Source organism: Spinacia oleracea, chromosome 1, assembly GCF_020520425.1.
Source record: "Spinacia oleracea cultivar Varoflay chromosome 1, BTI_SOV_V1, whole genome shotgun sequence".
Classification (NCBI taxonomy): Eukaryota; Viridiplantae; Streptophyta; class Magnoliopsida; order Caryophyllales; family Amaranthaceae; genus Spinacia; species Spinacia oleracea.
In genome coordinates this window covers 48,587,917-48,615,821 of record NC_079487.1, presented here as the reverse complement: position 1 = coordinate 48,615,821, position 27,905 = coordinate 48,587,917, and the positions used below count along the sequence as shown (strand labels likewise).

The window sequence follows — 27,905 nt, the reverse complement described above, 5'->3', positions numbered from 1 at the left end:
CTAAAATGCCCTTAATGCTCCAATTGTTCAAGTAATTCCTCCACCCTTCTTCTTCTTCACGGTGACTCCCTTCTCCACCTTTATTTCTCCCTCGTCGTGATACGTCTTTCTCTCTCCTCTCAATCAATTCATTCAGGTTTCTGCAATAGGGCTTCTTCTTTTCCACCTTCTGCCCTCTTTGGTCTTTCTTTTCCCGATTTAATGGTGTTTTTTTATTTATTTGAAGGATACCTTAGAAGATTATTTCTGATAGCAAGCCGATGGAGAGTCGTTACACGTGTGGAAGGAGACGGATCTTCCATTTGGGTAAGAGAATCTGGGTGCGAATTTCATATTGTGATCGAATTTCAACTAAATTATATTTCGCTCATAATTTAGTATGTAGTATGTGGTGATTGAAATCTGGTATGTCAATTTTGTAGTTGCACCCTGTTAGGTTATGATACATATGACAATTCATAAATCATGCGGAAAAACCATAAACCCAGGAATACATATTATTTACACATAATCATTTAGCATAGAATAGATGCATACTCTTTGTTGCGTGCCTTCCCTAGCTGCGCCCGAACCGAACAAGAACAAGTCTTTAGGACTCCAAGTGTCGTCCCTCCGTAGATAGTCCACAGCACGTCCGGATCCGCCTTAAGATTGACCAACTAGAATCGCCCTTAAGGTACTAGAAAATTTCGGCAATTTGAGCAAGATGTGTGTTTGAATTTTCTCTCAAAAAACTCACTTTTGAATACTTTGAAACTTGTGTTATAAATTGTGAGCCCTAGCCTCATATTTATAGCGGTATGGAAAGGGAATCGAAATCCTATTCAGATACAAATTAATCAAACTTAGAATCCTACAAGAACTCTAATTTAATTAATTTATCAATTAGAATTAGGAATTTAATCATTAACCGAACTCTGCATGTTTTAGGAAACGTGCACGAACACAAACACTTGCACACACACGCACGACAGCCACGATGGGCCTTATGCGTGCGCGCGAGCAGCAGCCCACTCAGCGCCCGCGCGCGCTGCGCGCTGCGCGCGCTGTGCGCGCTGTGCGCTGCGCGTGCTGTGCGCGCTGTGCGCGCTGCGCGCTGCGCGCAGCCTGCTGGGCCTGGCCTTGCTGTTTGTGCGGCGCGCTTGGCTTGCTGGGCGATGGCCTGGCTTCGTGCTGGGCCTCGTCCGGCAGGCCTCGTCCGATGCTTATTCGTACGATGCGCTTCCGATTAAATTTTCTGATTCCGGAATTCATTTCCGATACGAACAATATTTAATATTTCCGATTCCGGAATTAATTTCCGTTTCGAACAAATATTTAATATTTCCGTTTCCGGAATTATTTTCCGATTCCGGTAATATTTCCGATTCTGACAATATTTCCGTTTCCGGCAATATTTCCGATTCTGGCAATATTTCCATTTCCGATAATATTTTCCGATACGTACCATGTTTCCGTTTCCGGTAACATCTACGACTTGGATAATATTTATATTTCCGATACGATCCATATTTCCGTTTCCGGCAATATCATCGTTTCCGGAGTATTCATTTCTTGCCTGTGACGATCTTAGCTCCCACTGAAACCAAGATCCGTCGGTTCCGAATATTCATAGATAGAGTATCTAATGCCATTAGATACTTGATCCGTTTACGTACTATTTGTGTGACCCTACGGGTTCAGTCAAGAGTAAGCTGTGGATTAATATCATTAATTCCACTTGAACTGAAGCGGCCTCTAGCTAGGCATTCAGCTCACTTGATCTCACTGAATTATTAACTTGTCAATTAATACTGAACCGTATTTATTAGACTTAACATAGAATGCATACTTGGACCAAGGGCATTATTTCCTTCAGTCTCCCACTTGTCCTTAGGGACAAGTGTGCATTTCCTAATTCCTTTGTCGCTCGATGCTTGCTCTTGAACATAAGGTAAGAGTTGTCATCCTTATTATGTCCAGAGGTGTTCCTCGGTTTCAGAGTTCAACTGATCAAATAAACAGATAATCATAGCCTATGATTCATCCGAGCACGGCCATGCATTTCACAGTTTCTAGCTCTCCGAGTGGCCTTGTACAACTTTTAAGCATCTCATCCCGATTTATGGGAGGACAATCCCAATCTTGCGATCTTGAGATTAGACTTCGTTTGATAGGTGATTACCTGAGCGTTGCCTTTATAGCCTCCTTTTACGGTGCGACGGTTGGTCAACGTCAAAGCAACCAGTTCTCAAACAAGTAATCTCAAATCACTCAGGTATTGAGGATTTAGTGTCTAATAATTTAATGAAATTTACTTATGACAGACTTTCATCTCTTACAGTAAAGTTTCATAGGTCTTGTCCGATACTAGTCTTCCCAAAGTAAGTATCTATGCAAATGATTATGACATTGCCATGTCCACATAGTTCAAGAAACAGAACTACTAGTCATCTTGCATTCTAATCGTCTAACGTTTTCTATGCGTCCAATTTTATAGAAAACTCCGATTAGGGACCATTTTCAACCTTTGACATTCAAGTTCACTTGATAGACATTTCTTAGTCACAGGACTGGTCCTGACAGTCTATCTTGAATATATCGTCAAATTGAAGGGACTCATCATTTAATAAACCATAAATTAAATGGAAAAATGAATTCCTTTCATTTATTGTGAATGATTAACCAATAATGTTTTACAAAGATTTAAACTCTAAAACTTTAAAACATTAAACAGAGACATCAAAGCCATTCTCCAATATGCTTGATTCCCATAGCTGCAGTGTGCGAGTTGTGCTTCGCTTGCGGCAGAGGTTTAGTTAATGGATCTGATATGTTGTCATCAGTTCCAATTTTGCTTATCTCGACTTCTTTTCTTTCAACGAACTCTCGTAGAAGGTGAAATCTACGAAGTACATGCTTGACTCTCTGGTGGTGTCTAGGCTCTTTTGCCTGTGCAATAGCTCCGTTATTATCACAATACAGGGCTATTGGTCCTTTAATGGAGGGGACTACACCAAGTTCTCCTATGAACTTCCTTAGCCATATAGCTTCCTTTGCTGCTTCATGTGCAGCAATGTACTCCGCTTCAGTTGTAGAATCCGCAATGGTGCTTTGCTTAGCACTTTTCCAGCTTACTGCTCCTCCGTTGAGGCAGAAGACAAACCCAGACTGTGATCTGAAATCATCTTTGTCGGTTTGGAAACTTGCGTCCGTATAGCCTTTAACAATTAATTCATCATCTCCACCATAGACCAGGAAGTCATCTTTGTGCCTTTTCAGGTACTTCAGAATGTTCTTGGCAGCAGTCCAATGCGCCTCTCCTGGGTCTGACTGGTATCTGCTCGTAGCACTGAGTGCGTACGCAACATCCGGGCGTGTACATATCATAGCATACATTATTGAACCAATCAATGATGCATATGGAATCCCATTCATTCGTCTGCGCTCATCAAGTGTTTTTTGGCACTGAGTCTTGCTTAGAGTCATTCCATGAGACATGGGTAGGTAGCCTCGCTTGGAGTCCGCCATCTTGAACCTATCAAGCACCTTATTGATATAAGTGCTTTGAATAAGTCCAATCATCTTTTTAGATCTATCTCTGTAAATCTTGATGCCCAATATGTACTGTGCTTCTCCTAGATCCTTCATCGAAAAACATTTCCCAAGCCAAATCTTGACAGAGTTCAACATAGGAATGTCATTTCCGATAAGCAATATGTCGTCGACATATAATACTAGGAAAGCAATTTTGCTCCCACTGACCTTCTTGTATACACAAGATTCGTCCGCGTTCTTGATGAAACCAAAGTCACTGACTGCTTCATCAAAACGTATATTCCAGCTCCTGGATGCCTGCTTCAATCCGTAGATTGATTTCTTTAGCTTGCATACCTTTTTAGCATTCTTTGGATCCTCAAAACCTTCAGGCTGTGTCATAAACACAGTTTCTGTTAAAACGCCGTTTAAGAAAGCAGTTTTGACATCCATCTGCCATATTTCGTAATCGTAATATGCAGCGATTGCTAACATTATTCGAATAGACTTTAGCATTGCAACTGGTGAAAAGGTTTAATCGTAATCCACACCGTGGACTTGCCTGTAACCTTTTGCAACCAATCTAGCTTTGAAAACTTCAAGTTTCCCATCCTTGTCCTTTTTCAGTTTGAAAACCCATTTGCTTCCAATGGCTTGGTAGCCATCTGGCAAATCGACCAAATCCCATACTTGGTTTTCAGACATGGAGTCTAATTCAGATTGCATGGCTTCTTGCCATTGCTTGGAGCTAGGGCTCGTCATAGCTTGCTTGTAAGTCGCAGGTTCATCACTTTCAAGTAATAGAACGTCATAGCTCTCGTTCGTCAAAATACCCAAGTACCTTTCCGGTTGAGATCTATATCTTTGCGATCTACGCGGGGTAACATTTCTAGATTGACCATGATTCTCACCAGATTCTTCTAAAGATCTCTGAGTTTCATCTTGAATGTCATCTTGAGCATTCTCTAGAGTTTGTTGTTCGACTCGAATTTCTTCGAGGTCTACTTTTCTCCCACTTGTCATTTTGGAAATGTGATCCTTCTCCAAAAAGACACCATCTCGAGCAACAAACACTTTGTTCTCAGATGTATTGTAGAAGTAATACCCCTTTGTTTCCTTTGGATAGCCCACAAGGATACATTTGTCAGATTTTGGATGAAGTTTGTCTGAAATTAATCGTTTGACGTATACTTCACATCCCCAAATCTTAAGAAAAGACACATTTGGAGGCTTTCCAAACCATAATTCGTATGGAGTCTTTTCGACAGCTTTAGACGGAGCTCTATTTATAGTGAGTGCAGCTGTATTTAGTGCATGTCCCCTAAAATTCTAATGGAAGTTCGGCCTGACCCATCATTGACCTGACCATGTCTAGCAAGGTTCTGTTCCTCCGTTCTGACACACCGTTCCATTGTGGTGTTCCAGGAGGAGTCAATTCTGATAGAATTCCACATTCTTTCAGATGGTCATCAAATTCATAGCTCAGATATTCACCGCCTCTATCAGACCGCAGTGCCTTAATCTTCTTGCCTAATTGATTCTCTACTTCACTCTGAAATTCCTTGAATTTGTCAAAGGATTCAGACTTATGCTTCATTAGGTAGACATAACCATACCTACTGAAGTCATCAGTGAAAGTGATAAAGTAGCTGAAACCACCTCTAGCATTTGTACTCATTGGTCCACATACATCTGTATGGATTAAACCCAATAGTTCATTTGCTCTTTCTCCAACTTTAGAGAAAGGTTGCTTTGTCATTTTGCCAAGTAAACATGATTCGCATTTACCATAATCCTCTAAGTCAAATGGTTCTAGAATTCCTTCCTTTTGAAGTCTTTCTAAGCGTTTCAAGTTTATATGGCCTAATCGACAATGCCACAGATAGGTGAGATCTGAATCATTCTTTTTGGCCTTTTTGGTATTTATGTTATATACTTGTTTGTCGTGATCTAATAAATAAAGTCCATTGACTAATCTAGCAGATCCATAAAACATCTCGAACAACTATTGTCTTTTATTATAAAGGAAAATCCCTTAGCATCTAAGCAAGAAACTGAAATGATGTTTTTAGTAAGACTTGGAACATGGAAACATTCTTCCAGTTCCAAAACTAGCCCGGAGGGCAACGACAAATAGTAAGTTCCTACAGCTAATGCAGCAATCCGTGCTCCATTTCCCACTCGTAGGTCGACTTCACCCTTGCTTAACTTTCTACTTCTTCTTAGTCCCTGTGGATTGGAACATAAGTGTGAGCCACAACCTGTATCTAATACCCAAGAAGTTGAATTAGCAAGTATACAGTCTATAACGAAAATACCTGAAGATGGAACGACTGTTCCGTTCTTCTGATCTTCCTTTAGCTTTGGACATTCTCTTTTGTAATGGCCTATTCCATCACAATAAAGACAGCTTGATGTGGACTTGTCCTGCTTTGATTTAGCATTGCCCTTGGACTTTCCACCTTTCTTGAATGGTCTCTTTCTAGCCTTGAGTAAATCTTTGGCTTCACAGTCCAGTACTATTTCATCCTTTCTGACAAGGTGAATAAATTCTGCAACTGTTTCTTCTCTTGGTTCACTTAGGTATAGTTGCTTGAAGCGACCAAACCCACTGTGTAGTGAATTGAGCAAGACAGAGACTGCCATCCTTTCGCTTATTGGTGTTCCTAGTAGACTTAGGCGATCAAAATATGAACACATAAGATCCACATGGAACCTCAGTGGGACGCCTACCCTTTGTTTAGTGCGAAGGAGCTGAACATGTGTTTCTTGGACCTCCATCCTATAACACCTGTTGGGAGAACTAACCTTTAGACCAGACATTGATTCAATCAACTCATGGACGTTCAGGTCCCTGTCCTCCGTACTTCCACGACAGATATCCCTCAGATTCTTGATGAGCGTAAAAGGTTCATAGGCTACAAACCTTCTAGCCCAATCATCAGGGATATTGTTCAGCATGAGACTCATAACCTTTTTGAGATCCGCATCCCAGGCGTAAAATCTCTCAGGGGTCATGTCTCTGGCATAGTAGCTTGGCATGGGATGTGACAGTACATACTCAAGTTCATTGAGTTTGACTATTTCAACTAGCTTAGCTTCCCATTCAAGAAAATTTGTCAGGTTCAGCTTGACCATAAGCTCAGAACCCATGATGATGTTTTGATTGTTGTTTGCCATATTAAAACTACAATTGAAAAGAATAAACAAATAAATAACCATTCACAGTTTCTCTTAATAAACTTTAAATTCTAGCATACATGCATAATTCAATGTTTATTAAGCATTTTATTCAAATTATGTGTTCCGGCAGGTGTGAATAAAATGATTCCAAGATCCTAAAATCATTGAAGAACTAAGCACAGTTTGTCGACTTAATCCTAGAACATCTTAGGTAAGCAAAAGCCTTTTGCTAATAGTCTAGAAACTATTCTTGGTTGATAGGTACGTCTAAGAACTTATTAGGTAAACCTATCGAATTTGCCACGACATAAAAGGACTCCTTACTTATATCGTTGAGTTTCACCAAAACTAACATGTACTCACAATTATTTGTGTACCTTGCCCCTTTAGGACCAATAAGTAACACCTCGCTGAGCGAAAACTATTACTAGATTGATGTAAAGGATATCCAAGCAAGTGTATATTTTGGCATGGCACCTTTTAACTCAATTTTTAAGTTTGGAACTTAAGGCTCTTACTATGTTGGTTAGATTTTAAGTGAACTAAAATCCTTAATCATGCAACATAATCAAGCTTTTGATCTCATGCATTTTAAGACATATTTAAAACAATAAATAACTTAAAACATGCATAAGATATTTGTGATCTAGTATGGCCCGACTTCATCTTGAAGCTTTGACTTCAAAGTCCGTCTTGAAAATCTCCGTGGGAGGCACCATTTTCTTCAAATAGGATAAGCTATAACTAATTACAACTATTTGATGGTTCGCAGACCATATTTGAATTGAAAAATAACTTTGGTACTTTAGACCAATTACATTCAAATTAATGGTACGCAGACCATATTTTCTATCCTATTTGGGCCATACTAGTCACTTCATAACCTGCAAAACAGTACATATACAATATATACCATTCACCCATTCATTATCATGAATGGCCCACATAGCTGGTTAGTAAAACACATTATGCATCACGTAAACATTTGCAGCAATTAATCAAGGGCACCAATAATCTACCAATTATTCAGTCCTTATTAATTCTAATCAAGTTGTTTTAACCTTAAGGATTTGTAGACCTAATCAAGAGTTTATGACTAAAAAGCGCTCCCACTTAAACCAATAAATTCATATGCTTTACTGATTTTAAACATAAAAATGTATTTCTAGTCTAACCGGAAACATACAAATTTAATTAAAATTTAAAGCTCATATAAATTTATAATTGAATCCAAAAATTTTAATTTAATTTCAGTCGTATTTAAATTAATTCATGATTTTAATTTTAGTAAAATAATTAGAATAAATAACATTTATTATAATTATAATATTCAAAATTAAAATCCAAGAAAATAATTCAAATTATTAATTTTAAAATTAATTAAAATTACGTGAACTGAAATTTTCAAATTAAACATTCAAAAACGATCTAATCGTAACGCAAACACCCTACGCGTTGCACGCCCATGGGCCGTACGCACACAGCCATTGCTGGCCATGTGCGCGCAGCCCATGCGCTCGTCGCATAGCTGCTGCTTCCCTATCGCAAGCCTCCGCACGCATTGGTGCTCGCTGCGCGCGCCAGCGCTCATCGCACGCGAGCTATCGCTCGCAGTGCGCGCGCGCGACATCGCTCGCTGGGCGCGCGAGCCATCGCTCGCTGGGCGCGCGACATCGCTCGCTGGGCGCGCGACATCGCTCGCTGTGCGCGCGAGCCATCGCTCGCTGGGGCGCGACATCGCTCGCTGGGCGGGCGACATCGCTCGCTGTGCGCGCGAGTAATGCTGGGCGCAGCGCTCGTGGCACGCGAGCTTGCGCTCGCTGCGCGCGAGGCTGCGCGCTCTTGTGCGAGGCAGCGCGCGTTGTGGCGCAGCTCGCTTGCTGCCCACACGTGACTGCCTTGGCTCGCTCTTCGCCCATGCCCATTCGTTCATTGCTCGTGGCACACGACACAAGGCAGGGCTGCTGCCTTGTGCTCGTGCACTACGCCCTTGCTCATTGCATTCGTGCCGCACGGGCGACGAGCTCCCTTGCTCGTCGTCGCATGCCCGCATTATACAACACCCCTTAAGGGTAACACGAAGCGTCCATTGCTTTGTGCGTGCAAGTTATATGAACGAATCGCATAAAAATTTAAAATTTATATTTAAAATTAATGACAAATTAAAAAATAATATTAATTTCATAATTTTAGGGCGAAAAATCGAAAATTTATTATCCAATTGATTTCCGATTGATATGGATTCAAGTCTAGGTCATAAAAATTTAAAATTTATCGTAAATTTATAATTTTTATGGTGGTTTTTAATCATAGGTTTCTAATTAAATTACAATTAATTATGAAAATCAAATTAATTCTAAATTATTCTAATTTTCAACAAATTAATCATAATTAATAATTAGATTGCATAATTAACAAGACTAGGCATTCAAACTTGTTAAACATATGCAGTAGGTCAATCAAAAATTCAAGATTTATCAACAAGAATCGCAAATATTTAATTTAACATCTTAAATTTACGAAATTTTGCATTCGAAAAACTAAAACCTTCGAAAAGTCATAGTTAGGCTTCGAATTTGAGAATTCTGGGTTCGGCAGAAAAATACTATTTTTGTCAAAATTTTAGAATGCCTTTTACATGCGGAATTGACACAAAAATCACTCAATTCGGATGAGTAACGAAGAAACTGCCGAAAAACTGCGTACGTATAATTAAATAAACGCAATTTGCAATTAATTAACAATTACGAAAATTAATCACCCCTTTTAATTCTTGCAAATTTGTAATATTTAACCATGTTCATGCAATTTAGATTATGAAAATAATAAGGGGCTCGTGATACCACTGTTAGGTTATGATACATATGACAATTCATAAATCATGCGGAAAAACCATAAACCCAGGAATACATATTATTTACACATAATCATTTAGCATAGAATAGATGCATACTCTTTGTTGCGTGCCTTCCCTAGCTGCGCCCGAACCGAACAAGAACAAGTCTTTAGGACTCCAAGTGTCGTCCCTCCGTAGATAGTCCACAGCACGTCCGGATCCGCCTTAAGATTGACCAACTAGAATCGCCCTTAAGGTACTAGAAAATTTCGGCAATTTGAGCAAGATGTGTGTTTGAATTTTCTCTCAAAAAACTCACTTTTGAATACTTTGAAACTTGTGTTATAAATTGTGAGCCCTAGCCTCATATTTATAGCGGTATGGAAAGGGAATCGAAATCCTATTCAGATACAAATTAATCAAACTTAGAATCCTACAAGAACTCTAATTTAATTAATTTATCAATTAGAATTAGGAATTTAATCATTAACCGAACTCTGCATGTTTTAGGAAACGTGCACGAACACAAACACTTGCACACACACGCACGACAGCCACGATGGGCCTTATGCGTGCGCGCGAGCAGCAGCCCACTCAGCGCCCGCGCGCGCTGCGCGCTGCGCGCGCTGTGCGCGCTGTGCGCTGCGCGTGCTGTGCGCGCTGTGCGCTGCGCGCAGCCTGCTGGGCCTGGCCTTGCTGTTTGTGCGGCGCGCTTGGCTTGCTGGGCGATGGCCTGGCTTCGTGCTGGGCCTCGTCCGGCAGGCCTCGTCCGATGCTTATTCGTACGATGCGCTTCCGATTAAATTTTCTGATTCCGGAATTCATTTCCGATACGAACAATATTTAATATTTCCGATTCCGGAATTAATTTCCGTTTCGAACAAATATTTAATATTTCCGTTTCCGGAATTATTTTCCGATTCCGGTAATATTTCCGATTCTGACAATATTTCCGTTTCCGGCAATATTTCCGATTCTGGCAATATTTCCATTTCCGATAATATTTTCCGATACGTACCATGTTTCCGTTTCCGGTAACATCTACGACTTGGATAATATTTATATTTCCGATACGATCCATATTTCCGTTTCCGGCAATATCATCGTTTCCGGAGTATTCATTTCTTGCCTGTGACGATCTTAGCTCCCACTGAAACCAAGATCCGTCGGTTCCGAATATTCATAGATAGAGTATCTAATGCCATTAGATACTTGATCCGTTTACGTACTATTTGTGTGACCCTACGGGTTCAGTCAAGAGTAAGCTGTGGATTAATTTCATTAATTCCACTTGAACTGAAGCGGCCTCTAGCTAGGCATTCAGCTCACTTGATCTCACTGAATTATTAACTTGTCAATTAATACCGAACCGCATTTATTAGACTTAACATAGAATGCATACTTGGACCAAGGGCATTATTTCCTTCACACCCTTATTTTTACTGATTTCTAGGTTTAGGTTATAGATTGGGGTTGTTCTTGTGTGATCGAATTTCAACTTAATTTTGCTCATAATTCAGTATGTAGTATGTGGTGATTGAAATCTGGTATGTCAATTGTAGATTCACCTTCGATTTTAATGATTTCTAGGTTTAGGGTTTAGATTGAGGTTGTTCTTGTTTAGACTGTCCTTTCAAATTTTTGATCTAAAATGAACTCTGGGTTTAGGGTTTAGATTGAGATTGTTCTTGTTTAGCCTTTCCTTTCAAATTTCCGATCTAATTGTGGGTGCTTAGTATAATGTAGGAGTGTTTGGGTGCTATATCGACGTGCGTATAGTATGAACCCTCATAGTGTTTGGGTGCAGACAACTCATTTCGTCTTCGTTGATTCATTTCTTGCTCGTCGGACTAACATCTACTTGATTGGTCCTCCGTTTATATCCAGTCTTTCTTTTACGGCGATGTTGTTGTGTTTGATATCTTCGCTTGTATCAATATGTTGTGACTACCATTGATTGATTTTTAAGTACTCCTGGTTATTCCCTAAATTTCAAACATTAATATGACTTGGGTTTGTGCAAGTACATTTAGTTACTTGCCTTGTGATTGATACGAGGTTTCAAACATTAATATGACTTGAGTTTCAAACATTAATATGACTTGGGTTTCAAACAGTAATACGACGATATTGTTGTGATTGACATCTTCCCCTGTAGCATGGATAATAAATATTTAGTTACTTACCTAATCAGAGTTTCTTCTGATTTGTCAGGTGAGGAGTTTCACAACAATATTACCAGATTCACGTTGCCTATTCACACCTTTACTTTTAACAAATTAGGAAGTTTGTTGGCGGCTGCTGGTGATGACGAGGGCATCAAACTCATCAACACTGTAGTCTGTAGATGCTGAAATATCAAGAGTTCTTAAAGGGGATAAAGGGCCCGTCATTAGCTTGTCTTTTGATCCTAATAATGAATACTTGGCTTCTCTTGATACTAAGGGGACGATGATATTTTGGGAACTTATATCTGAAAGTATGTTGCATACTCTCAAAGGAGTGCTCTTGATATAAGTTCTGAGATGTCCATTATAAATGGGTTTAGATGGAGTCCTGATGGCGAATTATTATCTGTTCCACCTCTGAAAAATTATGTGGTAATGTATGATAGAGATACAACTGAAAAGGTATCTACATTTAGAGGTGATCAATTCAAACCTATTTGTTTCTTGTCCTGGTCACCTAATGGAAAGTATCTAACTACGTCTGCTTTAGATAACCAAGTGTAATATGGGATTTTGCAAAGAAACAAGACATTGACCGAATTTTTTTTGATGAGAGGGTATGCCGTATGGCTTGGAAACGATCTGCCAATTCGTTAGCTGTTATTGATGTCATGGGAAAATATGGTATTTGGGAGTCAATAATTCCTTCAACAATGAAATATCCAACATAAGATATTCCCACCTTACACTCAAAGAACAGTAATGGAATTTTCTCATTTGACGAGCAAGAGGAGCAAGTGAAGGAAATAATGCCCTTGGTCCAAGTATGCATTCTATGTTAAGTCTAATAAATGCGGTTCAGTATTAATTGACAAGTTAATAATTCAGTGAGAATCAAGTGAGCTGAATGCCTAGCTAGAGGCCGCTTCAGTTCAAGTGGAATTAATGATATTAATCCACAGCTTACTCTTGACTGAACCCGTAGGGTCACACAAATAGTACGTAAACGGATCAAGTATCTAATGGCATTAGATACTCTATCTATGAATATTCGGAACCGACGGATCTTGGTTTCAGTGGGAGCTAAGATCGTCACAGGCAAGAAATGAATACTCCGGAAACGATGATATTGCCGGAAACGGAAATATGGATCGTATCGGAAATATAAATATTATCCAAGTCGTAGATGTTACCGGAAACGGAAACATGGTACGTATCGGAAAATATTATCGGAAACGGAAATATTGTCAGAATCGGAAATATTACCGGAATCGGAAAATAATTCCGGAAACGGAAATATTAAATATTTGTTCGAAACGGAAATTAATTCCGGAATCGGAAATATTAAATATTGTTCGTATCGGAAATGAATTCCGGAATCGGAAAATTTAATCGGAAGCGCATCGTACGAATAAGCATCGGACGAGGCCTGCCGGACGAGGCCCAGCACGAAGCCAGGCCATCGCCCAGCAAGCCAAGCGCGCCGCACAAACAGCAAGGCCAGGCCCAGCAGGCTGCGCGCAGCGCGCGCGGGCGCTGAGTGGGCTGCTGCTCGCGCGCACGCATGAGGCCCATCGTGGCTGTCGTGCGTGTGTGTGCAAGTGTTTGTGTTCGTGCACGTTTCCTAAAACATGCAGAGTTCGGTTAATGATTAAATTCCTAATTCTAATTGATAAATTAATTAAATTAGAGTTCTTGTAGGATTCTAAGTTTGATTAATTTGTATCTGAATAGGATTTCGATTCCCTTTCCATACCGCTATAAATATGAGGCTAGGGCTCACAATTTATAACACAAGTTTCAAAGTATTTAAAAGTGAGTTTTTTGAGAGAAAATTCAAACACACATCTTGCTCAAATTGCCGAAATTTTCTAGTACCTTAAGGGCGATTCTAGTTGGTCAATCTTAAGGCGGATCCGGACGTGCTGTGGACTATCTACGGAGGGACGACACTTGGAGTCCTAAAGACTTGTTCTTGTTCGGTTCGGGCGCAGCTAGGGAAGGCACGCAACAAAGAGTATGCATCTAATCTATGCTAAATGATTATGTGTAAATAATATGTATTCCTGGGTTTATGGTTTTTCCGCATGATTTATGAGTTGTCATATGTATCATAACCTAACAGTGGTATCACGAGCCCCTTATTATTTTCATAATCTAAATTGCATGAACATGGTTAAATATTACAAATTTGCAAGAATTAAAAGGGGTGATTAATTTTCGTAATTGTTAATTAATTGCAAATTGCGTTTATTTAATTATACGTACGCAGTTTTTCGGCAGTTTCTTCGTTACTCATCTGAATTGAGTGATTTTTGTGTCAATTCCGCATGTAAAAGGCATTCTAAAATTTTGACAAAAATAGTATTTTTCTGCCGAACCCAGAATTCTCAAATTCGAAGCCTAACTATGACTTTTCGAAGGTTTTAGTTTTTCGAATGCAAAATTTCGTAAATTTAAGATGTTAAATTAAATATTTGCGATTCTTGTTGATAAATCTTGAATTTTTGATTGACCTACTGCATATGTTTAACAAGTTTGAATGCCTAGTCTTGTTAATTATGCAATCTAATTATTAATTATAATTAATTTGTTGAAAATTAGAATAATTTAGAATTAATTTGATTTTCATAATTAATTGTAATTTAATTAGAAACCTATGATTAAAAACCACCATAAAAATTATAAATTTACGATAAATTTTAAATTTTTATGACCTAGACTTGAATCCATATCAATCGGAAATCAATTGGATAATAAATTTTCGATTTTTTCGCCCTAAAATTATGAAATTAATATTATTTATTAATTTGTCATTAATTTTAAATATAAATTTTAAATTTTTATGCGATTCGTTCATATAACTTGCACGCACAAAGCAATGGACGCTTCGTGTTACCCTTAAGGGGTGTTGTATAATGCGGGCATGCGACGACGAGCAAGGGAGCTCGTCGCCCGTGCGGCACGAATGCAATGAGCAAGGGCGTAGTGCACGAGCACAAGGCAGCAGCCCTGCCTTGTGTCGTGTGCCACGAGCAATGAACGAATGGGCATGGGCGAAGAGCGAGCCAAGGCAGTCGCGTGTGGGCAGCAAGCGAGCTGCGCCACAACGCGCGCTGCCTCGCACAAGAGCGCGCAGCCTCGCGCGCAGCGAGCGCAAGCTCGCGTGCCACGAGCGCTGCGCCCAGCATTACTCGCGCGCACAGCGAGCGATGTCGCCCGCCCAGCGAGCGATGGCTCGCGCGCCCAGCGAGCGATGTCGCGCGCCCAGCGAGCGATGTCGCGCGCGCGCACTGCGAGCGATAGCTCGCGTGCGATGAGCGCTGGCGCGCGCAGCGAGCACCAATGCGTGCGGAGGCTTGCGATAGGGAAGCAGCAGCTATGCGACGAGCGCATGGGCTGCGCGCACATGGCCAGCAATGGCTGTGTGCGTACGGTCCATGGGCGTGCAACGCGTAGGGTGTTTGCGTTACGATTAGATCGTTTTTGAATGTTTAATTTGAAAATTTCAGTTCACGTAATTTTAATTAATTTTAAAATTAATAATTTGAATTATTTTCTAGGATTTTAATTTTGAATATTATAATTATAATAAATGTTATTTATTCTAATTATTTTACTAAAATTAAAATCATGAATTAATTTAAATACGACTGAAATTAAATTAAATTTTGGATTCAATTATAAGTTGATATGAGCTTTAAATTTTAATTAAATTTGTATGTTTCCGGTTGGACTAGAAATACATTTTTATGTTTAAAATTGGTAAAGCATATGAATTTATTGGTTTAAGTGGGAGCGCTTTTTAGTCATAAACTCTTGATTAGGTCTACAAATCCTTAAGGTTAAAACAACTTGATTAGAATTAATAAGGACTGAATAATTGGTAGATTATTGGTGCCCTTGATTAATTGCTGCAAATGTTTACGTGATGCATAATGTGTTTTACTAACCAGCTATGTGGGCCATTCATGATAATGAATGGGTGAATGGTATATATTGTATATGTACTGTTTTGCAGGTTATGAAGTGACTAGTATGGCCCAAATAGGATAGAAAATATGGTCTGCGTACCATTAATTTGAATGTAATTGGTCTAAAGTACCAAAGTTATTTTTCAATTCAAATATGGTCTGCGAACCATCAAATAGTTGTAATTAGTTATAGCTTATCCTATTTGAAGAAAATGGTGCCTCCCACGGAGATTTTCAAGACGGACTTTGAAGTCAAAGCTTCAAGATGAAGTCGGGCCATACTAGATCACAAATATCTTATGCATGTTTTAAGTTATTTATTGTTTTAAATATGTCTTAAAATGCATGAGATCAAAAGCTTGATTATGTTGCATGATTAAGGATTTTAGTTCACTTAAAATCTAACCAACATAGTAAGAGCCTTAAGTTCCAAACTTAAAAATTGAGTTAAAAGGTGCCATGCCAAAATATACACTTGCTTGGATATCCTTTACATCAATCTAGTAATAGTTTTCGCTCAGCGAGGTGTTACTTATTGGTCCTAAAGGGGCAAGGTACACAAATAATTGTGAGTACATGTTAGTTTTGGTGAAACTCAACGATATAAGTAAGGAGTCCTTTTATGTCGTGGCAAATTCGATAGGTTTACCTAATAAGTTCTTAGACGTACCTATCAACCAAGAATAGTTTCTAGACTATTAGCAAAAGGCTTTTGCTTACCTAAGATGTTCTAGGATTAAGTCGACAAACTGTGCTTAGTTCTTCAATGATTTTAGGATCTTGGAATCATTTTATTCACACCTGCCGGAACACATAATTTGAATAAAATGCTTAATAAACATTGAATTATGCATGTATGCTAGAATTTAAAGTTTATTAAGAGAAACTGTGAATGGTTATTTATTTGTTTATTCTTTTCAATTGTAGTTTTAATATGGCAAACAACAATCAAAACATCATCATGGGTTCTGAGCTTATGGTCAAGCTGAACCTGACAAATTTTCTTGAATGGGAAGCTAAGCTAGTTGAAATAGTCAAACTCAATGGACTTGAGTATGTACTGTCACATCCCATGCCAAGCTACTATGCCAGAGACATGACCCCTGAGAGATTTTACGCCTGGGATGCGGATCTCAAAAAGGTTATGAGTCTCATGCTAAACAATATCCCTGATGATTGGGCTAGAAGGTTTGTAGCCTATGAACCTTTTACGCTCATCAAGAATCTGAGGGATATCTGTCATGGAAGTACGGAGGACAGGGACCTGAACGTCCATGAGTTGATTGAATCAATGTCTGGTCTAAAGGTTAGTTCTCCCAACAGGTGTTATAGGATGGAGGTCCAAGAAACACATGTTCAGCTCCTTCGCACTAAACAAAGGGTAGGCGTCCCACTGAGGTTCCATGTGGATCTTATGTGTTCATATTTTGATCGCCTAAGTCTACTAGGAACACCAATAAGCGAAAGGATGGCAGTCTCTGTCTTGCTCAATTCACTACACAGTGGGTTTGGTCGCTTCAAGCAACTATACCTAAGTGAACCAAGAGAAGAAACAGTTGCAGAATTTATTCACCTTGTCAGAAAGGCTGAAATAGTACTGGACTGTGAAGCCAAAGATTTACTCAAGGCTAGAAAGAGACCATTCAAGAAAGGTGGAAAGTCCAAGGGCAATGCTAAATCAAAGCAGGACAAGTCCACATCAAGCTGTCTTTATTGTGATGGAATAGGCCATTACAAAAGAGAATGTCCAAAGCTAAAGGAAGATCAGAAGAACGGAACAGTCGTTCCATCTTCAGGTATTTTCGTTATAGACTGTATACTTGCTAATTCAACTTCTTGGGTATTAGATACAGGTTGTGGCTCACACTTATGTTCCAATCCACAGGGACTAAGAAGAAGTAGAAAGTTAAGCAAGGGTGAAGTCGACCTACGAGTGGGAAATGGAGCACGGATTGCTGCATTAGCTGTAGGAACTTACTACTTGTCGTTGCCCTCCGGGCTAGTTTTGGAACTGGAAGAATGTTTCCATGTTCCAAGTCTTACTAAAAACATCATTTCAGTTTCTTGCTTAGATGCTAAGGGATTTTCCTTTATAATAAAAGACAATAGTTGTTCGTTTTATTTTAAAGAGATGTTTTATGGATCTGCTAGATTAGTCAATGGACTTTATTTATTAGATCACGACAAACAAGTATATAACATAAATACCAAAAAGGCCAAAAAGAATGATTCAGATCTCACCTATCTGTGGCATTGTCGATTAGGCCATATAAACTTGAAACGCTTAGAAAGACTTCAAAAGGAAGGAATTCTAGAACCATTTGACTTAGAGGATTATGGTAAATGCGAATCATGTTTACTTGGCAAAATGACAAAGCAACCTTTCTCTAAAGTTGGAGAAAGAGCAAATGAACTATTGGGTTTAATCCATACAGATGTATGTGGACCAATGAGTACAAATGCTAGAGGTGGTTTCAGCTACTTTATCACTTTCACTGATGACTTCAGTAGGTATGGTTATGTCTACCTAATGAAGCATAAGTCTGAATCCTTTGACAAATTCAAGGAATTTCAGAGTGAAGTAGAGAATCAATTAGGCAAGAAGATTAAGGCACTGCGGTCTGATAGAGGCGGTGAATATCTGAGCTATGAATTTGATGACCATCTGAAAGAATGTGGAATTCTATCAGAATTGACTCCTCCTGGAACACCACAATGGAACGGTGTGTCAGAACGGAGGAACAGAACCTTGCTAGACATGGTCAGGTCAATGATGGGTCAGGCCGAACTTCCATTAGAATTTTGGGGACATGCACTAAATACAGCTGCACTCACTATAAATAAGCTCCGTCTAAAGCTGTCGAAAAGACTCCATACGAATTATGGTTTGGAAAGCCTCCAAATGTGTCTTTTCTTAAGATTTGGGGATGTGAAGTATACGTCAAACGATTAATTTCAGACAAACTTCATCCAAAATCTGACAAATGTATCCTTGTGGGCTATCCAAAGGAAACAAAGGGGTATTACTTCTACAATACATCTGAGAACAAAGTGTTTGTTGCTCGAGATGGTGTCTTTTTGGAGAAGGATCACATTTCCAAAATGACAAGTGGGAGAAAAGTAGACCTCGAAGAAATTCGAGTCGAACAACAAACTCTAGAGAATGCTCAAGATGACATTCAAGATGAAACTCAGAGATCTTTAGAAGAATCTGGTGAGAATCATGGTCAATCTAGAAATGTTACCCCGCGTAGATCGCAAAGATATAGATCTCAACCGGAAAGGTACTTGGGTATTTTGACGAACGAGAGCTATGACGTTCTATTACTTGAAAGTGATGAACCTGCGACTTACAAGCAAGCTATGACGAGCCCTAGCTCCAAGCAATGGCAAGAAGCCATGCAATCTGAATTAGACTCCATGTCTGAAAACCAAGTATGGGATTTGGTCGATTTGCCAGATGGCTACCAAGCCATTGGAAGCAAATGGGTTTTCAAACTGAAAAAGGACAAGGATGGGAAACTTGAAGTTTTCAAAGCTAGATTGGTTGCAAAAGGTTACAGGCAAGTCCACGGTGTGGATTACGATGAAACCTTTTCACCAGTTGCAATGCTAAAGTCTATTCGAATAATGTTAGCAATCGCTGCATATTACGATTACGAAATATGGCAGATGGATGTCAAAACTGCTTTCTTAAACGGCGTTTTAACAGAAACTGTGTTTATGACACAACCTAAAGGTTTTGAGGATCCAAAGAATGCTAAAAAGGTATGCAAGCTAAAGAAATCAATCTACGGATTGAAGCAGGCATCCAGGAGCTGGAATATACGCTTTGATGAAGCAGTCAGTGACTTTGGTTTCATCAAGAACGCGGACGAATCTTGTGTATACAAGAAGGTCAGTGGGAGCAAAATTGCTTTCCTAGTATTATATGTCGACGACATATTGCTTATCGGAAATGACATTCCTATGTTGAACTCTGTCAAGATTTGGCTTGGGAAATGTTTTTCGATGAAGGATCTAGGAGAAGCACAGTACATATTGGGCATCAAGATTTACAGAGATAGATCTAAAAAGATGATTGGACTTAGTCAAAGCACTTATATAAATAAGGTGCTTGATAGGTTCAAGATGGCGGACCCCAAGCGAGGCTACCTACCCATGTCTCATGGAATGACTCTAAGCAAGACTCAGTGCCCAAAAACACTTGATGAGCGTAGACGAATGAATGGGATTCCATATGCATCATTGATTGGTTCAATAATGTATGCTATGATATGTACACGCCCGGATGTTGCGTACGCACTCAGTGCTACGAGCAGATACCAGTCAGACCCAGGAGAGGCGCATTGGACTGCTGCCAAGAACATTCTGAAGTACCTGAAAAGGCACAAAGATGACTTCCTGGTCTATGGTGGAGATGATGAATTAATTGTTAAAGGCTATACGGACGCAAGTTTCCAAACCGACAAAGATGATTTCAGATCACAGTCTGGGTTTGTCTTCTGCCTCAACGGAGGAGCAGTAAGCTGGAAAAGTGCTAAGCAAAGCACCATTGCGGATTCTACAACTGAAGCGGAGTACATTGCTGCACATGAAGCAGCAAAGGAAGCTATATGGCTAAGGAAGTTCATAGGAGAACTTGGTGTAGTCCCCTCCATTAAAGGACCAATAGCCCTGTATTGTGATAATAACGGAGCTATTGCACAGGCAAAAGAGCCTAGACACCACCAGAGAGTCAAGCATGTACTTCGTAGATTTCACCTTCTACGAGAGTTCGTTGAAAGAAAAGAAGTCGAGATAAGCAAAATTGGAACTGATGACAACATATCAGATCCATTAACTAAACCTCTGCCGCAAGCGAAGCACAACTCGCACACTGCAGCTATGGGAATCAAGCATATTGGAGAATGGCTTTGATGTCTCTGTTTAATGTTTTAAAGTTTTAGAGTTTAAATCTTTGTAAAACATTATTGGTTAATCATTCACAATAAATGAAAGGAATTCATTTTTCCATTTAATTTATGGTTTATTAAATGATGAGTCCCTTCAATTTGACGATATATTCAAGATAGACTGTCAGGACCAGTCCTGTGACTAAGAAATGTCTATCAAGTGAACTTGAATGTCAAAGGTTGAAAATGGTCCCTAATCGGAGTTTTCTATAAAATTGGACGCATAGAAAACGTTAGACGATTAGAATGCAAGATGACTAGTAGTTCTGTTTCTTGAACTATGTGGACATGGCAATGTCATAATCATTTGCATAGATACTTACTTTGGGAAGACTAGTATCGGACAAGACCTATGAAACTTTACTGTAAGAGATGAAAGTCTGTCATAAGTAAATTTCATTAAATTATTAGACACTAAATCCTCAATACCTGAGTGATTTGAGATTACTTGTTTGAAAACTGGTTGCTTTGACGTTGACCAACCGTCGCACCGTAAAAGGAGGCTATAAAGGCAACGCTCAGGTAATCACCTATCAAACGAAGTCTAATCTCAAGATCGCAAGATTGGGATTGTCCTCCCATAAATCGGGATGAGATGCTTAAAAGTTGTACAAGGCCACTCGGAGAGCTAGAAACTGTGAAATGCATGGCCGTGCTCGGATGAATCATAGGCTATGATTATCTGTTTATTTGATCAGTTGAACTCTGAAACCGAGGAACACCTCTGGACATAATAAGGATGACAACTCTTACCTTATGTTCAAGAGCAAGCATCGAGCGACAAAGGAATTAGGAAATGCACACTTGTCCCTAAGGACAAGTGGGAGACTGAAGGAAATAATGCCCTTGGTCCAAGTATGCATTCTATGTTAAGTCTAATAAATGTGGTTCAGTATTAATTGACAAGTTAATAATTCAGTGAGATCAAGTGAGCTGAATGCCTAGCTAGAGGCCGCTTCAGTTCAAGTGGAATTAATGATATTAATCCACAGCTTACTCTTGACTGAACCCGTAGGGTCACACAAATAGTACGTAAACGGATCAAGTATCTAATGGCATTAGATACTCTATCTATGAATATTCGGAACCGACGGATCTTGGTTTCAGTGGGAGCTAAGATCGTCACAGGCAAGAAATGAATACTCCGGAAACGATGATATTGCCGGAAACGGAAATATGGATCGTATCGGAAATATAAATATTATCCAAGTCGTAGATGTTACCGGAAACGGAAACATGGTACGTATCGGAAAATATTATCGGAAACGGAAATATTGTCAGAATCGGAAATATTACCGGAATCGGAAAATAATTCCGGAAACGGAAATATTAAATATTTGTTCGAAACGGAAATTAATTCAGGAATCGGAAATATTAAATATTGTTCGTATCGGAAATGAATTTCGGAATCGGAAAATTTAATCGGAAGCGCATCGTACGAATAAGCATCGGACGAGGCCTGCCGGACGAGGCCCAGCACGAAGCCAGGCCATCGCCCAGCAAGCCAAGCGCGCCGCACAAACAGCAAGGCCAGGCCCAGCAGGCTGCGCGCAGCGCGCAGCGCGCACAGCGCGCACAGCACGCGCAGCGCACAGCGCGCACAGCGCGCGCAGCGCGCAGCGCGCGCGGGCGCTGAGTGGGCTGCTGCTCGCGCGCACGCATGAGGCCCATCGTGGCTGTCGTGCGTGTGTGTGCAAGTGTTTGTGTTCGTGCACGTTTCCTAAAACATGCAGAGTTCGGTTAATGATTAAATTCCTAATTCTAATTGATAAATTAATTAAATTAGAGTTCTTGTAGGATTCTAAGTTTGATTAATTTGTATCTGAATAGGATTTCGATTCCCTTTCCATACCGCTATAAATATGAGGCTAGGGCTCACAATTTATAACACAAGTTTCAAAGTATTTAAAAGTGAGTTTTTTGAGAGAAAATTCAAACACACATCTTGCTCAAATTGCCGAAATTTTCTAGTACCTTAAGGGCGATTCTAGTTGGTCAATCTTAAGGCGGATCCGGACGTGCTGTGGACTATCTACGGAGGGACGACACTTGGAGTCCTAAAGACTTGTTCTTGTTCGGTTCGGGCGCAGCTAGGGAAGGCACGCAACAAAGAGTATGAATCTAATCTATGCTAAATGATTATGTGTAAATAATATGTATTCCTGGGTTTATGGTTTTTCCGCATGATTTATGAGTTGTCATATGTATCATAACCTAACAGCAAGAGTGAAGTATATCTACCAGTTTTAGTGATTTTGGTGAAGACGAATTTGGAGAATCAGTGTCACACCAGGAAAATATTACTAAATTCATCTTTGTCAGAAGAAAATTTTGACAAAGAATTGAATAAGTATACAAGATCTGAATCACTTTCTAAGGTTCACAACGAAAGTTGGGAGGGTGGAGATGAAGCCAAAATCCACGATTGCCCAGAAAGGTTTAAAAAAAATACAAGAGTCATTTCAGCTGGTGCAACTCCTGTGCAGCCAGGAACAAAATGCTTTCTCTGTTATAACATGCTTGGAAGCATAACCACTATGCAACATGAAGGATACTCGCATATAGAGGTTTAACTATCAACTATATTTTGTCTTTCTTTTCTTATGCCTTTGATGTTGTATGAGTCGTATGACTCACAAATTTGTGCATTTCCTTGTAGATTGATTTTCATGGCACAAGTCAAGGCCAAAGAGTTCAAGTGACGAATAATTATTTTGGATTTACCATGGCTTCTCTAAATGAGAGTGTTCTTGCAAAGCCAAGGAAGGGTGAGAAGAATATAAGAACTCTCATGTATCGTCCATTTAGCAGATGGGAAAATAATAATGAGGTTAGTCCATTACTTATACAAACACCCAAGATTGTAGTCTTTGGTTTTGATTAGGAAAAAACATCTTCAGAACTGCTAGCATGTGTAATGATGAATGTTCTCAGATTTTACTTGATGCTCATCCTTTTACTTGATGTCAATACAGGACCAATGTCACATATATATTTGACTTCATAACATGAGGGTTAAAGAAACAACAAACTCTAAATGTCTGCTCAAAGCTCTCAGTTCCAACAGTGCACAGTATCTCTTCTTTCGTTTTTTCCAGGAAGTCCATCTTCTCTGTGGAGTTTCTCAAAATTTTCTTTACATAGGGTAAGACCTCTTCAAGCTGTCAAACTTTTAAACTGATCTTAGCTCTCAATTAGTATGTTAAAGTTAATTTATGTTGTACTTTAGGAAAACGATGAAACGCTAATGAACCATAGTAATGAAGTACTCTATGTGTGTTCCATTCTCTTTTTATTTACACGGAGTTCCCTTGTATAAAGGTTTATGAAATGGATGCAGAAGATATTTTACAAAATGAACTTCCAACAGATATGTATATCCTGTATACGTTGCAATGGTAAAGGGTGGATTCCACGGGAGAATACACCTAATTAACTGCAATCCACACTGAAGAACACAAGGTTTGTCTAATTTCTCGTGATTTCACTATGATATGTTAAGTGTCCTCTTGTAATTTTAAAATTCATGCGATTGTGACTTAGTTATGTTGCATTTATATTATATTATATTATATTATATTGGTCATATATAATACTAGGATTATTAAATATATATTGATAAAATTTAAATACGATATGAGGCCAGGCCAAGCAAATATTTACTATAAGCTATAAATAAAGAAGCTTCTTTTCCACTAGATAATAATCACAAGTTATATCCAATTTTATTACAAGATAAACCTGAAAATGATTGCATATAATATTCAGATCAAGGGCTAGGAAGATCCTAAGATCCTAAAAATGATCTTCATATCCTAAAAGCCAAAAACAATTATCCAGCTGCAAATCCTAAAAGCCCTATCTTTAGATTGCACATGCTATATGCACTGGATACTCTTCAGATATGTTGAGGAGGTTGATTAGTTCCCAATTAACGAATGTGGGAGGAGGTTGTACAAGGACCAGGCCCGGTGGTGCCCTGTGCATCCTGGTTAATAGCATAGGGCCACCAAAAATAAAAGGGCCCATTTTCGCAGCCCAATGTACATATTAAAAAAAAAACGGTCCTCTGCTCCTCCCAAAACGCTTCCTTTTCAAAGTTTCAGTTTTCAACATTTCAACTCCCCAAAATTAATGCTTCTTTTTCAAAAAAAATCAATGCTGATAGTATTCATCTCCCCCAAATTACTCCATGTTTCTAATATTATCCCAAATTTCCAATTCCAGTATCTCATTTCAATCCTTCCAGATTCTAATCAACAATTTTTCATTACTCTCTTCAATTTCAAAGGAAGAATTCGTCCAATTTTTTTATCAGATATTCAATTCAATGGCATTTTCTCTTAAATTTGTTATCAATAGAAGAATTACATCCGATGAATATGAAGAACATAATCGCATGTTTACCAATTTCGTAAGTATCAGAAAATCAGTTTATGAAATTACAATTTTTTTTCATCTTTTTTTTGGTGAAAAAAGAACTCTTATTAATCAGCAATGGGCCGCAGCAAGGGGATGCTGGGTTCCCTTGAAGTTCCATGAGCACAATTGTTTTTCTTCTTAATTCGTTTTGTTAGGTTGAATTGTTTAGGTAATGTATTTTTATTGTTCTACTTTCGTTTCTTTATTAATTAATTCCTGTTTTTTTTATTTCTTTTAATTTGAAGTTAAAGATTAGGAGCAGGGAAGTGAATTTTCGGCCGGCTAAAATTTAGTAGCAGCCTGAGTCGAGTAGAGCTGTTATTTTAAAATAAAGTTTGTTTGTTTTTTTCCAATTTGTAGGAATAAAATTGTATTGTTCGTAAAATAATATTTTTATTATCACAATTTTTTGTATTAGGGGCCCACTTTTAAGATTTGGACAAGCTTAGAACAAGGCCTCCAAAATATTTAAGACGACCCTAACAGGGACTCCGCTTTGCAGGTATGTCTTATATACATAAAATAAGGCTTTGTTTTACATGGTTGGGATATCTCTGTGGTCACATGTTTGAATCTGGGTCCTGGCATATAATACTATATTACACCATAGTCTTGATTGATTAATTTATTACATTATAATATATTTAGCGATTAACCTATTAAGTTATGGTCCATAGATTTTGTTACAACTTTTTGTTAGTCTTTTACTAAATAATCAATATAGTTCTAATGTACATATAGTTTATAGGGCTTCTGGTTTTTTGTTACTATAACCTATATATGAAGAAGCTTCTTTAACAGTAGGTGATGATCAAAAGTACCAGCCAAGATAAACCTGTAATGATTGCATAAGTAGTTCATAACGTGTTTTGTATTTGGATTTGTGATTAATGATGTGTTCACTAATCTTTTGCATTTGGCTTTGTGAAGGTGTGAAAGATGGAATCTGAACGTGTTACCTCGATGAGCTGAATGCTAAGTAACAACAAGGGCAACAAAGTGAAGGTTAAAATCATAGAAAAAGGGCGAGCCAAGGTGTCTCCGAAGAAGGGAGTGTTGTATCAGTCACTGCTTCTCGAAGATCATAAGGTATACCTATATAAATGTCAAGGCTTAAAAGTCCAACTTTGGTTTTGCACCAATTTTACATGCACTTCATGCACATTTGGTCCTACAAATGAAAGCATTCTCTAAATACATAACATCAAATATATATTACATATCATCTCTCCCACTTAAAACGATATGTGATGAACTGAGTGTGGCCTGAAATTGTTGGTTGCCGTTGCCAATTCCTTTTCAGTTTTTGTTTTTTTAGAAATTGTGCAACTTGGCTGTAGACTGTTATATGAAATCGAATTAAGTGTCTGAGTTGACCAGGGATTTTTATTCCCTAAATTAAATATATAGGTTAAAGGGTTGCAAGAATAAAAACCTTTTAGTTTGATAAATACACAAGTCTCCCCGTATACTCCCTAAATTAGTGTTAACAGTTTATCACCTAACAGAATTTCCTGAACCAGGCAACATTTGTTAATAAAGGCCTTACCAAACTAAGTGTGGTTTCTAGGAAATATTTATAATTTCAAACAAGAAACTTTATTTTCAGATATTACTGGTTGTGACCTATGTAGACATTATTATAACAAGTATTTTTTTATGGTTATTTCCAAGTTATATATAACCTGTTTATTACAATGTCGCCTTGTGTTATTCTTTGCATATAAAAGTGAGATGTATCGAGCTCCTAAGACCGAGTATGATAACTCGCTGATATCAGTTTGTATTTAAGATCCAGTGAAAGGATTTGATTGTTGTATATCCTCGTTGTTTGATGAAAAGATGAAAACATATTTCTTTGCAGGGTAGATGGCAAGCGTGAGAGTTATGGTTAAATCTTTAACTTACTGCACCATTATAACTTGTACTTGTAACTTGTATCCTAACTGTTACTCCGTATGTGATTTTGTTCTAATATTCAAGGACCGTTTTCCTCAAGGTAACAAAATGCGAGGCGCACTGTTTGGAGATCAAGTTGACGGTTACAAGGATGTGTTTGCATATAACGGAGAGTATGAGATAGCTATTGCGCCAGTTAAGGCCATAGATGAAAGGTGGAAAATTAGCCCAGAAGAGCACGACAATCAAATGAGCTTCGGTCGACAGACTGTGATTCAACCCGTGGATGCTGAAGGAGGGCCTGTGATGCCAGTGCCTAGCCTCAATTCCAAGAGATGTTTAAGTAAAAGGCCCCATTTCCCTTTGGGTGTTTGTTTAATTTGGGTATATTCAACTATTGTGATTGCCTAAAACAAGTGTGAAGTCGTCAACAAGGCACTTTTCATGTTTGTCAATCTCGAATACATCTGGACTGGTTAAAGATGAGTACAAAACTTGTTTTTAACCAACTGATCAAGGTTGCAGACAAGCTTCGAGAGTATACTGTTGATTTTAACTGCATTTATTTTGTAGCTCATTAGTGAAGATGACATTTCATACAAATTAGAGTTGTTCTATGGGTATATTAGCTTGATTTGATTTGATTGACTTGGCAGGCTTACCCTATCTCATGTTCTCTTGTCGGCTAGCCTATTAAACAAAAAAAATACAACAAAACCAACATTTGTCCTGCTCAAACTTCCCAGTGATAAACTTTGCTGCATTGCGATTCTTGAAATTTTTAGACTAATCCAGTGAAAATGGGATTGAGAATAGATATCGACAGTATGGAAACCAGAAATTACCGTCTTTGCTCTTTTTGGCAATAAGAATTAGTTATTGTAATGAAGAGAAGGGATGAGAATTGATTGAAATTGAAAACGAAAAGTTTTGACACCAAATATAATTGGAC

The 27,905-nt window shown here is 38.7% G+C and overlaps 1 pseudogene; it reads left to right on the top strand.

The window, feature by feature from the left end:
- LOC110791147 (protein ENHANCER OF LHP1 1-like) lies at window positions 1-27,905 on the top strand (annotated as a pseudogene).